Consider the following 13,386-nt stretch of genomic DNA (forward strand, 5'->3'; position numbering starts at 1 on the left):
TGGACTACTGGGCTTAAGGGATGCCTTCAGTCCTGCAACATATGTCATAGACAATATCAGTTAGAAATGAGGAGAGGGATCAAAGACTGAGATTCAATGGGAATTGTGCTGTCTAGAAGTGTATTACGTTACAAAAAAAGGAAGGCCATGGCGGATCAGAAAATGTTGTCACAATTGGTTAGCATCCTGAAAACCGTCTACCACCCATCCAACAATATGTTTGGTGAAAGGTAGAGCTACTTCAGTCAAAGACTTATCCTAAGGTTTTCCAACGACATACACAAGTAGATCATTCCTGCTGATGGCCATGAAACTCTTTAACGCATCCTCAGTCTTTAGAAAGTATACATCGGCAGACTGGGGTGCTCTGGGGCCCAATCGAATCTAATATAAACCCTCTCTTTGACGGACTGTTTTAGTTTGTGTGAGGGAAATGTATTCATCGCATCCTGAACATCTTGCTGCCCACACCAAGTGTGGTCTTGCTTGCGTGTCCGCCAAATGGTACAAGTTGCATCTCTCTGTGAACCCGCTATGTGGGAAGTAGATCTGACGTGGAACACATTCATCTCAGGTGAAGTCTAAACCTAAAACACCAACGCCCAACGTGGGGCTCGAACCCACGACCCTGAGATTAAGAGTCTCATGCTCTACCGACTGAGCTAGCCGGGCCTAAAAAGTGCCAAAAAGTTACTGATTTCGAGCCCCAACCTGGGCAAATATATTTTAAGCTATGGACTACTGGGCTTAAGGGATGCCTTCAGTCCTGCAACATATGTCATAGACAATATCAGTTAGAAATGAGGAGAGGGATCAAAGACTGAGATTCAATGGGAATTGTGCTGTCTAGAAGTGTATTACGTTACAAAAAAAGGAAGGCCATGGCGGATCAGAAAATGTTGTCACAATTGGTTAGCATCCTGAAAACCGTCTACCACCCATCCAACAATATGTTTGGTGAAAGGTAGAGCTACTTCAGTCAAAGACTTATCCTAAGGTTTTCCAACGACATACACAAGTAGATCATTCCTGCTGATGGCCATGAAACTCTTTAACGCATCCTCAGTCTTTAGCAAAGTAAAGTATACATCGGCAGACTGGGGTGCTCTGGGGCCCAATCGAATCTAATATAAACCCTCTCTTTGACGGACTGTTTTAGTTTGTGTGAGGGAAATGTCTTCATCGCATCCTGAACATCTTGCTGCCCACACCAAGTGTGGTCTTGCTTGCGTGTCCGCCAAATGGTACAAGTTGCATCTCTCTGTGAACCCGCTATGTGGGAAGTAGATCTGACGTGGAACACATTCATCTCAGGTGAAGTCTAAACCTAAAACACCAACGCCCAACGTGGGGCTCGAACCCACGACCCTGAGATTAAGAGTCTCATGCTCTACCGACTGAGCTAGCCGGGCCTAAAAAGTGCCAAAAAGTTACTGATTTCGAGCCCCAACCTGGGCAAATATATTTTAAGCTATGGACTACTGGGCTTAAGGGATGCCTTCAGTCCTGCAACATATGTCATAGACAATATCAGTTAGAAATGAGGAGAGGGATCAAAGACTGAGATTCAATGGGAATTGTGCTGTCTAGAAGTGTATTACGTTACAAAAAAAGGAAGGCCATGGCGGATCAGAAAATGTTGTCACAATTGGTTAGCATCCTGAAAACCGTCTACCACCCATCCAACAATATGTTTGGTGAAAGGTAGAGCTACTTCAGTCAAAGACTTATACAAAGGTTTTCCAACGACATACAAAAGTAGATCATTGCTGCTGATGGCCATGAAACTCTTTAACGCATCCTCAGTCTTTAGCAAAGTATACATCGGCAGACAGGGGTGCTCTGGGCCCAATCGAATCTAATATAAACCCTCTCTTTGACGGACTGTTTTAGTTTGTGTGAGGGAAATGTCTTCATCGCATCCTGAACATCTTGCTGCCCACACCAAGTGTGGTCTTGCTTGCGTGTCCGCCAAATGGTACAAGTTGCATCTCTCTGTGAACCCGCTATGTGGGAAGTAGATCTGACGTGGAACACATTCATCTCAGGTGAAGTCTAAACCTAAAACACCAACGCCCAACGTGGGGCTCGAACCCACGACCCTGAGATTAAGAGTCTCATGCTCTACCGACTGAGCTAGCCGGGCCTAAAAAGTGACAAAAAGTTACTGATTTCGAGCCCCAACCTGGGCAAATATATTTTAAGCTATGGACTACTGGGCTTAAGGGATGCCTTCAGTCCTGCAACATATGTCATAGACAATATCAGTTAGAAATGAGGAGAGGGATCAAAGACTGAGATTCAATGGGAATTGTGCTGTCTAGAAGTGTATTACGTTACAAAAAGGAAGGCCATGGCGGATCAGAAAATGTTGTCACAATTGGTTAGCATCCTGAAAACCGTCTACCACCCATCCAACAATATGTTTGGTGAAAGGTAGAGCTACTTCAGTCAAAGACTTATCCAAAGGTTTTCCAACGACATACACAAGTAGATCATTCCTGCTGATGGCCATGAAACTCTTTAACGCATCCTCAGTCTTTAGCAAAGTATACATCGGCAGACTGGGGTGCTCTGGGGCCCAATCGAATCTAATATAAACCCTCTCTTTGACGGACTGTTTTAGTTTGTGTGAGGGAAATGTATTCATCGCATCCTGAACATCTTGCTGCCCACACCAAGTGTGGTCTTGCTTGCGTGTCCGCCAAATGGTACAAGTTGCATCTCTCTGTGAACCCGCTATGTGGGAAGTAGATCTGACGTGGAACACATTCATCTCAGGTGAAGTCTAAACCTAAAACACCAACGCCCAACGTGGGGCTCGAACCCACGACCCTGAGATTAAGAGTCTCATGCTCTACCGACTGAGCTAGCCGGGCCTAAAAAGTGCCAAAAAGTTACTGATTTCGAGCCCCAACCTGGGCAAATATATTTTAAGCTATGGACTACTGGGCTTAAGGGATGCCTTCAGTCCTGCAACATATGTCATAGACAATATCAGTTAGAAATGAGGAGAGGGATCAAAGACTGAGATTCAATGGGAATTGTGCTGTCTAGAAGTGTATTACGTTACAAAAAAAGGAAGGCCATGGCGGATCAGAAAATGTTGTCACAATTGGTTAGCATCCTGAAAACCGTCTACCACCCATCCAACAATATGTTTGGTGAAAGGTAGAGCTACTTCAGTCAAAGACTTATACAAAGGTTTTCCAACGACATACAAAAGTAGATCATTCCTGCTGATGGCCATGAAACTCTTTAACGCATCCTCAGTCTTTAGCAAAGTATACATCGGCAGACTGGGATGCTCTGGGGCCCAATCGAATCTAATATAAACCGTCTCTTTTAGTTTGTGTGAGGGAAATGTCTTCATCGCATCCTGAACATCTTGCTGCCCACACCAAGTGTGGTCTTGCTTGCGTGTCCGCCAAATGGTACAAGTTGCATCTCTCTGTGAACCCGCTATGTGGGAAGTAGATCTGACGTGGAACACATTCATCTCAGGTGAAGTCTAAACCTAAAACACCAACGCCCAACGTGGGGCTCGAACCCACGACCCTGAGATTAAGAGTCTCATGCTCTACCGACTGAGCTAGCCGGGCCTAAAAAGTGCCAAAAAGTTACTGATTTCGAGCCCCAACCTGGGCAAATATATTTTAAGCTATGGACTACTGGGCTTAAGGGATGCCTTCAGTCCTGCAACATATGTCATAGACAATATCAGTTAGAAATGAGGAGAGGGATCAAAGACTGAGATTCAATGGGAATTGTGCTGTCTAGAAGTGTATTACGTTACAAAAAAGGAAGGCCATGGCGGATCAGAAAATGTTGTCACAATTGGTTAGCATCCTGAAAACCGTCTACCACCCATCCAACAATATGTTTGGTGAAAGGTAGAGCTACTTCAGTCAAAGACTTATACAAAGGTTTTCCAACGACATACAAAAGTAGATCATTCCTGCTGATGGCCATGAAACTCTTTAACGCATCCTCAGTCTTTAGCAAAGTATACATCGGCAGACTGGGGTGCTCTGGGGCCCAATCGAATCTAATATAAACCCTCTCTTTGACGGACTGTTTTAGTTTGTGTGAGGGAAATGTATTCATCGCATCCTGAACATCTTGCTGCCCACACCAAGTGTGGTCTTGCTTGCGTGTCCGCCAAATGGTACAAGTTGCATCTCTCTGTGAACCCGCTATGTGGGAAGTAGATCTGACGTGGAACACATTCATCTCAGGTGAAGTCTAAACCTAAAACACCAACGCCCAACGTGGGGCTCGAACCCACGACCCTGAGATTAAGAGTCTCATGCTCTACCGACTGAGCTAGCCGGGCCTAAAAAGTGCCAAAAAGTTACTGATTTCGAGCCCCAACCTGGGCAAATATATTTTAAGCTATGGACTACTGGGCTTAAGGGATGCCTTCAGTCCTGCAACATATGTCATAGACAATATCAGTTAGAAATGAGGAGAGGGATCAAAGACTGAGATTCAATGGGAATTGTGCTGTCTAGAAGTGTATTACGTTACAAAAAAAGGAAGGCCATGGCGGATCAGAAAATGTTGTCACAATTGGTTAGCATCCTGAAAACCGTCTACCACCCATCCAACAATATGTTTGGTGAAAGGTAGAGCTACTTCAGTCAAAGACTTATACAAAGGTTTTCCAACGACATACACAAGTAGATCATTCCTGCTGATGGCCATGAAACTCTTTAACGCATCCTCAGTCTTTAGCAAAGTATACATCGGCAGACTGGGGTGCTCTGGGGCCCAATCGAATCTAATATAAACCCTCTCTTTGACGGACTGTTTTAGTTTGTGTGAGGGAAATGTCTTCATCGCATCCTGAACATCTTGCTGCCCACACCAAGTGTGGTCTTGCTTGCGTGTCCGCCAAATGGTACAAGTTGCATCTCTCTGTGAACCCGCTATGTGGGAAGTAGATCTGACGTGGAACACATTCATCTCAGGTGAAGTCTAAACCTAAAACACCAACGCCCAACGTGGGGCTCGAACCCACGACCCTGAGATTAAGAGTCTCATGCTCTACCGACTGAGCTAGCCGGGCCTAAAAAGTGCCAAAAAGTTACTGATTTCGAGCCCCAACCTGGGCAAATATATTTTAAGCTATGGACTACTGGGCTTAAGGGATGCCTTCAGTCCTGCAACATATGTCATAGACAATATCAGTTAGAAATGAGGAGAGGGATCAAAGACTGAGATTCAATGGGAATTGTGCTGTCTAGAAGTGTATTACGTTACAAAAAAAGGAAGGCCATGGCGGATCAGAAAATGTTGTCACAATTGGTTAGCATCCTGAAAACCGTCTACCCCATCCATCCAACAATATGTTTGGTGAAAGGTAGAGCTACTTCAGTCAAAGACTTATACAAAGGTTTTCCAACGACATACACAAGTAGATCATTCCTGCTGATGGCCATGAAACTCTTTAACGCATCCTCAGTCTTTAGCAAAGTATACATCGGCAGACTGGGGTGCTCTGGGGCCCAATCGAATCTAATATAAACCCTCTCTTTGACGGACTGTTTTAGTTTGTGTGAGGGAAATGTCTTCATCGCATCCTGAACATCTTGCTGCCCACACCAAGTGTGGTCTTGCTTGCGTGTCCGCCAAATGGTACAAGTTGCATCTCTCTGTGAACCCGCTATGTGGGAAGTAGATCTGACGTGGAACACATTCATCTCAGGTGAAGTCTAAACCTAAAACACCAACGCCCAACGTGGGGCTCGAACCCACGACCCTGAGATTAAGAGTCTCATGCTCTACCGACTGAGCTAGCCGGGCCTAAAAAGTGCCAAAAAGTTACTGATTTTCGAGCCCCAACCTGGGCAAATATATTTTAAGCTATGGACTACTGGGCTTAAGGGATGCCTTCAGTCCTGCAACATATGTCATAGACAATATCAGTTAGAAATGAGGAGAGGGATCAAAGACTGAGATTCAATGGGAATTGTGCTGTCTAGAAGTGTATTACGTTACAAAAAAAGGAAGGCCATGGCGGATCAGAAAATGTTGTCACAATTGGTTAGCATCCTGAAAACCGTCTACCACCCATCCAACAATATGTTTGGTGAAAGGTAGAGCTACTTCAGTCAAAGACTTATACAAAGGTTTTCCAACGACATACACAAGTAGATCATTCCTGCTGATGGCCATGAAACTCTTTAACGCATCCTCAGTCTTTAGCAAAGTATACATCGGCAGACTGGGGTGCTCTGGGGCCCAATCGAATCTAATATAAACCCTCTCTTTGACGGACTGTTTTAGTTTGTGTGAGGGAAATGTCTTCATCGCATCCTGAACATCTTGCTGCCCACACCAAGTGTGGTCTTGCTTGCGTGTCCGCCAAATGGTACAAGTTGCATCTCTCTGTGAACCCGCTATGTGGGAAGTAGATCTGACGTGGAACACATTCATCTCAGGTGAAGTCTAAACCTAAAACACCAACGCCCAACGTGGGGCTCGAACCCACGACCCTGAGATTAAGAGTCTCATGCTCTACCGACTGAGCTAGCCGGGCCTAAAAAGTGCCAAAAAGTTACTGATTTCGAGCCCCAACCTGGGCAAATATATTTTAAGCTATGGACTACTGGGCTTAAGGGATGCCTTCAGTCCTGCAACATATGTCATAGACAATATCAGTTAGAAATGAGGAGAGGGATCAAAGACTGAGATTCAATGGGAATTGTGCTGTCTAGAAGTGTATTACGTTACAAAAAAAGGAAGGCCATGACAGATCAGAAAATGTTGTCACAATTGGTTAGCATCCTGAAAACCGTCTACCACCCATCCAACAATATGTTTGGTGAAAGGTAGAGCTACTTCAGTCAAAGACTTATCCTAAGGTTTTCCAACGACATACACAAGTAGATCATTCCTGCTGATGGCCATGAAACTCTTTAACGCATCCTCAGTCTTTAGCAAAGTATACATCGGCAGACTGGGGTGCTCTGGGGCCCAATCGAATCTAATATAAACCCTCTCTTTGACGGACTGTTTTAGTTTGTGTGAGGGAAATGTCTTCATCGCATCCTGAACATCTTGCTGCCCACACCAAGTGTGGTCTTGCTTGCGTGTCCGCCAAATGGTACAAGTTGCATCTCTCTGTGAACCCGCTATGTGGGAAGTAGATCTGACGTGGAACACATTCATCTCAGGTGAAGTCTAAACCTAAAACACCAACGCCCAACGTGGGGCTCGAACCCACGACCCTGAGATTAAGAGTCTCATGCTCTACCGACTGAGCTAGCCGGGCCTAAAAAGTGCCAAAAAGTTACTGATTTCGAGCCCCAACCTGGGCAAATATATTTTAAGCTATGGACTACTGGGCTTAAGGGATGCCTTCAGTCCTGCAACATATGTCATAGACAATATCAGTTAGAAATGAGGAGAGGGATCAAAGACTGAGATTCAATGGGAATTGTGCTGTCTAGAAGTGTATTACGTTACAAAAAAAGGAAGGCCATGGCGGATCAGAAAATGTTGTCACAATTGGTTAGCATCCTGAAAACCGTCTACCACCCATCCAACAATATGTTTGGTGAAAGGTAGAGCTACTTCAGTCAAAGACTTATACAAAGGTTTTCCAACGACATACAAAAGTAGATCATTGCTGCTGATGGCCATGAAACTCTTTAACGCATCCTCAGTCTTTAGCAAAGTATACATCGGCAGACTGGGATGCTCTGGTGCCCAATCGAATCTAATATAAACCCTCTCTTTGACGGACTGTTTTAGTTTGTGTGAGGGAAATGTCTTCATCGCATCCTGAACATCTTGCTGCCCACACCAAGTGTGGTCTTGCTTGCGTGTCCGCCAAATGGTACAAGTTGCATCTCTCTGTGAACCCGCTATGTGGGAAGTAGATCTGACGTGGAACACATTCATCTCAGGTGAAGTCTAAACCTAAAACACCAACGCCCAACGTGGGGCTCGAACCCACGACCCTGAGATTAAGAGTCTCATGCTCTACCGACTGAGCTAGCCGGGCCTAAAAAGTGCCAAAAAGTTACTGATTTCGAGCCCCAACCTGGGCAAATATATTTTAAGCTATGGACTACTGGGCTTAAGGGATGCCTTCAGTCCTGCAACATATGTCATAGACAATATCAGTTAGAAATGAGGAGAGGGATCAAAGACTGAGATTCAATGGGAATTGTGCTGTCTAGAAGTGTATTACGTTACAAAAAAAGGAAGGCCATGGCGGATCAGAAAATGTTGTCACAATTGGTTAGCATCCTGAAAACCGTCTACCACCCATCCAACAATATGTTTGGTGAAAGGTAGAGCTACTTCAGTCAAAGACTTATACAAAGGTTTTCCAACGACATACAAAAGTAGATCATTGCTGCTGATGGCCATGAAACTCTTTAACGCATCCTCAGTCTTTAGCAAAGTATACATCGGCAGACTGGGATGCTCTGGGGCCCAATCGAATCTAATATAAACCCTCTCTTTGACGGACTGTTTTAGTTTGTGTGAGGGAAATGTCTTCATCGCATCCTGAACATCTTGCTGCCCACACCAAGTGTGGTCTTCATGCTGAACATCTTGCTGCCCACACCAAGTGTGGTCTTGCTTGCGTGTCCGCCAAATGGTACAAGTTGCATCTCTCTGTGAACCCGCTATGTGGGAAGTAGATCTGACGTGGAACACATTCATCTCAGGTGAAGTCTAAACCTAAAACACCAACGCCCAACGTGGGGCTCGAACCCACGACCCTGAGATTAAGAGTCTCATGCTCTACCGACTGAGCTAGCCGGGCCTAAAAAGTGGCAAAAAGTTACTGATTTCGAGCCCCAACCTGGGCAAATATATTTTAAGCTATGGACTACTGGGCTTAAGGGATGCCTTCAGTCCTGCAACATATGTCATAGACAATATCAGTTAGAAATGAGGAGAGGGATCAAAGACTGAGATTCAATGGGAATTGTGCTGTCTAGAAGTGTATTACGTTACAAAAAAGGAAGGCCATGGCGGATCAGAAAATATTGTCACAATTGGTTAGCATCCTTAAAACTGTCTGCCACCCACCCAACGATATGGTTGGTGAAAGGAAGAGCTACTTCAGTCAAAGACTTATCAATTTGGACATCAGCGGACTGGAAGGCTGATGAGTTCCCGCTTGACTCTAACACTAACTCTAGCTGGACTTGAGATTACATTGTCTGTCACATCTGGCAAGGTTCAATATGTCTTTTTAACTTATAATACCATCCATAGTATGAATGTACAAGCATAGTTTGCACGCCGACTGCTCTGCTCCAGTTTGGTTCCCCACTCCTGATCATTTGAGGGAAAATTAATGTCTAGCTGGTTTGCCACGAAGAAGAAGAAGATAACGAAATGGCCATAATGGTCATTCTTACCCTTACATACAGTATTTGCAAATTATTTCAATAATTACTATAAAATATAAATATAAATGAACCTGTATTGTCAGAATAGGTAATAATAAAGATTAGGACATGACATTGGTGATGGGGAGGGTTATTTTTGGCAGTTGTTTTTATCCGATCGCCAAGAAAATATATTAAATAAAAAATGTGCTACTTTGGCTCTGATGGAGCCCAATCTTTCCATCTGTAGTCACCGCTCTGTAGCATCATTCAATGACCCACTCACGGCACTATTTGATTGGTTACATAACATAAGTAATAGCCTATCAACACTGAAGGCTACTGTGCCTCTGTCAGCATAAGACAGCGGATAATGATGCAATAAACATCACAGTGTCAAAGTCGCAATACACATCACAGAATGTCAAAGAGATATACACAGTAACAGTACACCCAGTCTTTCCACTGATACCATTTTGCTGTCAAAGCAAAAAAAAAGAAGAGAGAAAATTAAAAATCACAATAGGATACTAGTAGTTTGCCTACTAGATGTTCAGTTCTAAGCGCAGCCCGAGATCTGAATAGGAAAAGGAAGTGAGATGTGATCTATGACGAGATAATCATAGCTTACAAAAATGCTCCGCAGTGAGGACCCAACCTGCCAATACACATTCAACGTGCATTGGACCCGGACAGAGACTCCAGATTGTTCATACAATTCACTGATAAACCAGAGTATTGCACAGTACTTAGTTACCTGGAAACACTGATATTCAAGATAGAAATACTTTATAATAACTCTTTTGTGTCTTGAAATTTTAATAAAATAATGTCATTATAAAAAAATGGACACATTTAGTCAAGGTCCTTTAGTAACATGAATTTCATTTTATTACATTTCAAATTTTAGAAAGAGTTCAAAATGACTGAATGTTTTAGCGTTAAAGAGTCCATTAGTGAATTGTTAACATAGAAAGTGCAAACACTAGTAGACAAAAAATATACATAAAAAATACAAATGCTTGATCTACTGCTCATGATGAATTTATTTATCGGCATCAATTTTTTATTTATATAAATTCAAATTGACCAAAATAGTAAACCAACCTAATCACAGATGTAGATTATAGCTCAAGAATTCAGAGATTATTAAGTTAGTAGTGGTACATTTTAATTTTGTTGGAACATTAGTTTAATTTAGTCTTTTATTCACAATTGGATGTGTTCCTGTGTAGCGAGGCTGGACGAGCCATGTATAACTATCAAATGGAGACTCCTCCATTTGATCTCCTGAAACATTCCTCTTCCCCTCTTTCTTCTCACCTGTCACCTAATCAAGGAAATCCCAATAACCTTTCTCAGGGACCTCCACATCAACAGACAATAAAGATATATCTGCAGCCGTAAGGTGTCAAGACTATTAGCCACAGCCTTGAGAGCAAGGCCCCAGAGTGGGGGTTCTACAAGACCGACGTCGGGAAAGGAAAACAAGAAGTGATTAACTCCAGTCTGTCTTTTGTCCATGTGCATAAACATTTCCTCCCTTCCTTTTGCCCAGTCAGGAACTAAAACAAAAGGCTAACTGAGGTCAAAGCAATAAATTCCTTGGCTCAAGAGAACAGGAACCACACTACCTATCTCTGCAATTATTCCTTGTATCCCTGTATAATACGTCTGTGAAACATTCAATAACCCCAACCAAATTATGTCCCACTTGATTTCAGGATAATACGTTTTTCTCGCGTAGTTGTGGAGTGGAAAACAGAGTTAAATTCATTTTCAGATATTGCCCTCCAGTGGTCAATTGGTGATAACACATATCTGACACGCATAACCTCTGTTAAATTCTGTGTACCAAATGTATGTAACTGAAATTCCATCTCTGCCACCATACAAGTGTGTAAGGTCTATTGAGCTCATAGTGAAGAAAAGTATGTGGGATATTTGTTTAAAATGTTAGATTAGTTAAGCTACCAAACCAGAATACACCGAAACTAGGAAACAAAGGAATCCGAAATCTTGGCAAAAACAAAGCCATAAAAATCAAGCCACACCCTGGGACCCGACACCTATCCTGAACAGATAAAACCAGGAGATTTCCTTTGTTCATTCTCTTGTCCTCTTGTCCATTCGTTGTTCGTTTATGTTATGTGTGTCTTTTTAGTCCAACGGAGCTCCTTACACGTGACCGTTATTTTATTTTTAGAAACAGAAGTTTTGTCAATACTTTTCCTCCTCAAACTCCTTGGAACATTTTAGAATTATTCTTTCAAGCAAGCCTTATTTTATTTTTAGTGTACATCTGTTGATCTTGTGAGATATCAACTTGAATTATTATCGTTTAGGCCAAAACGAGATTAGTTTGAGTATATCAACGAGTAGCCTGAGTTATCAAACTATTCAGAGCTATATGCCTCTCCAAACACCGAACCGGATCCAACGCCCGTCTTGAAGTAAGACACAAAGAATTCAGAGACTTTTGCCTGCTGACTGAGTGAGAATCCCGGAGACAGCGGAGAGCCACCGGTCCGTGAACCCTCAACTTCACCCTCTTCACCTCCGACGGAACAGAAAGTCCGACGGCAGAGCTGAAACTACGAGGACCGCTGAAGCAACGGCAGGGACCCGCAAAAGGCATCTGGACTCCTCGGCACAAAGTAGGAACATTCAACTGTACTGTGATCCAGAGTTGGTGTCGGAGATATAGAAGCTCTGAATAATAAATTAGATTGACCGGGTAGAGTATGAATCAGAGAAAGAGGAGTCTGCAACTTTTCTTCACTATTTGATATAATATTGCCTGATTATTTGAAATCCATTCATTCATGATTTGTATTCTTATTTAATTAATAATCCTGTCATCCATTCATTTAATTACCTTTTTAATAAATTACCCATTTATCGCCAAGTCGTTGTCTGTCATATTGATTCAAAAGGAGGGAACTATAAGGTCACTGAAATCAGGACTTATGCCTGAGATATTGAGACTGGATAATTTGTTACCAAATTTTTGATCGTATTTTTATTTGTTTCTTCTATTCAGAAGTGGTGCCCCGCAATTTTTTTTAACGTAAGCAATATTTTTATTTTAACGTAGTTATTAACGCTACACCTGTGTCCTATCTGGTCCTCAGGAAATTAGACGGTTGTTAAACAAGAAAGGTAGGTCATTGCATTCAAGCCTCTGTCATGGTTTTTGCATGGACATGAGCTGACGTGGAATCATGACAAGGAAATGTTTGGATCTTTTATACTCCGTGGTTTTCCGCCCATCCGTGTCAGCGTAGTTCGAAAATGTCAGCTGTGCACAGACAGGCAAAAACCCGATACACAGGACCTCCGCCAAGGGCCGTGTATGAAGGTATGACGTCACTTAGTACTTTGTGGACACAAGCGACCCTTGCAGACAGTCAGGGTTTATTGTAAATCGCTTTGGACAAAAGCTCCAGCTTAATGAATGTAGTGAAATGTATTGAAATGCATTGCTTTAAGACATTAACCAGAACCACAGTAAAACATCCAGTGTTCTGAGGTGTTTCTTCTGCCCTGCTGTGATCCATCCACTAGCTATCCTTTGATGTGTGCTTTGAGATAAATTCAAGCCTCAGCATGTTCAAACCCTCTCAGTCAAGTTACATGATGACAGCTCTTCACAGAACACTGACAGACAGTCTGGTTTCCCTCCATTTCTCTCCTCTTTGCCCCAAGCTGTCATGTCATTCATTTTGGCTGAAGGCCCCTAGAGTTCCCCTCTGGGTCTCACTATAATGCGACACGATGGCAGACATTAACCTGGAATTAAATCCTAAAGGTAAGATGGTGACAGGGATTTGTGGCTGTCAGGGACGCTTATAGGCGATGTGGTGCATTTTATTTTATTTTGCAGCAATGGTGGGGGAGGGGGGGGAAAGAATGTAATTAACCTCCTTGGGGTGGGGGTGAGGGGGGGGGGGGGGATTCTATTACAAGCTCCTATTCTGCCATGCAAAGTGTGGTGCGGGGAGATGTCACAGGCCGTCAAGCA

At 43.1% G+C, this 13,386-nt stretch overlaps 12 non-coding genes across 12 annotated transcripts; all 12 read right to left on the reverse strand.

The window, feature by feature from the left end:
• Window positions 1–599: 599 nt before the first annotated feature.
• On the reverse strand, window positions 600–672 carry trnak-cuu (transfer RNA lysine (anticodon CUU)). The gene has a single exon. It is a non-coding gene; the product is annotated as a tRNA-Lys (tRNA).
• A 667-nt stretch (window positions 673–1,339) lies between these two features.
• On the reverse strand, window positions 1,340–1,412 carry trnak-cuu (transfer RNA lysine (anticodon CUU)). The gene has a single exon. It is a non-coding gene; the product is annotated as a tRNA-Lys (tRNA).
• A 661-nt stretch (window positions 1,413–2,073) lies between these two features.
• trnak-cuu (transfer RNA lysine (anticodon CUU)) lies at window positions 2,074–2,146 on the reverse strand. Its single transcript has one exon. It is a non-coding gene; the product is annotated as a tRNA-Lys (tRNA).
• Window positions 2,147–2,806: 660 nt separating this feature from the next.
• On the reverse strand, window positions 2,807–2,879 carry trnak-cuu (transfer RNA lysine (anticodon CUU)). Its single transcript has one exon. It is a non-coding gene; the product is annotated as a tRNA-Lys (tRNA).
• A 650-nt stretch (window positions 2,880–3,529) lies between these two features.
• trnak-cuu (transfer RNA lysine (anticodon CUU)) lies at window positions 3,530–3,602 on the reverse strand. The gene has a single exon. It is a non-coding gene; the product is annotated as a tRNA-Lys (tRNA).
• Window positions 3,603–4,263: 661 nt separating this feature from the next.
• trnak-cuu (transfer RNA lysine (anticodon CUU)) lies at window positions 4,264–4,336 on the reverse strand. Its single transcript has one exon. It is a non-coding gene; the product is annotated as a tRNA-Lys (tRNA).
• A 662-nt stretch (window positions 4,337–4,998) lies between these two features.
• Window positions 4,999–5,071, reverse strand: trnak-cuu (transfer RNA lysine (anticodon CUU)). The gene has a single exon. It is a non-coding gene; the product is annotated as a tRNA-Lys (tRNA).
• Window positions 5,072–5,735: 664 nt separating this feature from the next.
• On the reverse strand, window positions 5,736–5,808 carry trnak-cuu (transfer RNA lysine (anticodon CUU)). Its single transcript has one exon. It is a non-coding gene; the product is annotated as a tRNA-Lys (tRNA).
• Window positions 5,809–6,471: 663 nt separating this feature from the next.
• Window positions 6,472–6,544, reverse strand: trnak-cuu (transfer RNA lysine (anticodon CUU)). The gene has a single exon. It is a non-coding gene; the product is annotated as a tRNA-Lys (tRNA).
• A 662-nt stretch (window positions 6,545–7,206) lies between these two features.
• On the reverse strand, window positions 7,207–7,279 carry trnak-cuu (transfer RNA lysine (anticodon CUU)). Its single transcript has one exon. It is a non-coding gene; the product is annotated as a tRNA-Lys (tRNA).
• A 662-nt stretch (window positions 7,280–7,941) lies between these two features.
• On the reverse strand, window positions 7,942–8,014 carry trnak-cuu (transfer RNA lysine (anticodon CUU)). Its single transcript has one exon. It is a non-coding gene; the product is annotated as a tRNA-Lys (tRNA).
• Window positions 8,015–8,715: 701 nt separating this feature from the next.
• trnak-cuu (transfer RNA lysine (anticodon CUU)) lies at window positions 8,716–8,788 on the reverse strand. The gene has a single exon. It is a non-coding gene; the product is annotated as a tRNA-Lys (tRNA).
• Window positions 8,789–13,386: the final 4,598 nt, after the last annotated feature.

This window comes from Anoplopoma fimbria, chromosome 10 (assembly GCF_027596085.1).
Source record: "Anoplopoma fimbria isolate UVic2021 breed Golden Eagle Sablefish chromosome 10, Afim_UVic_2022, whole genome shotgun sequence".
NCBI classification, from domain to species: Eukaryota; Metazoa; Chordata; class Actinopteri; order Perciformes; family Anoplopomatidae; genus Anoplopoma; species Anoplopoma fimbria.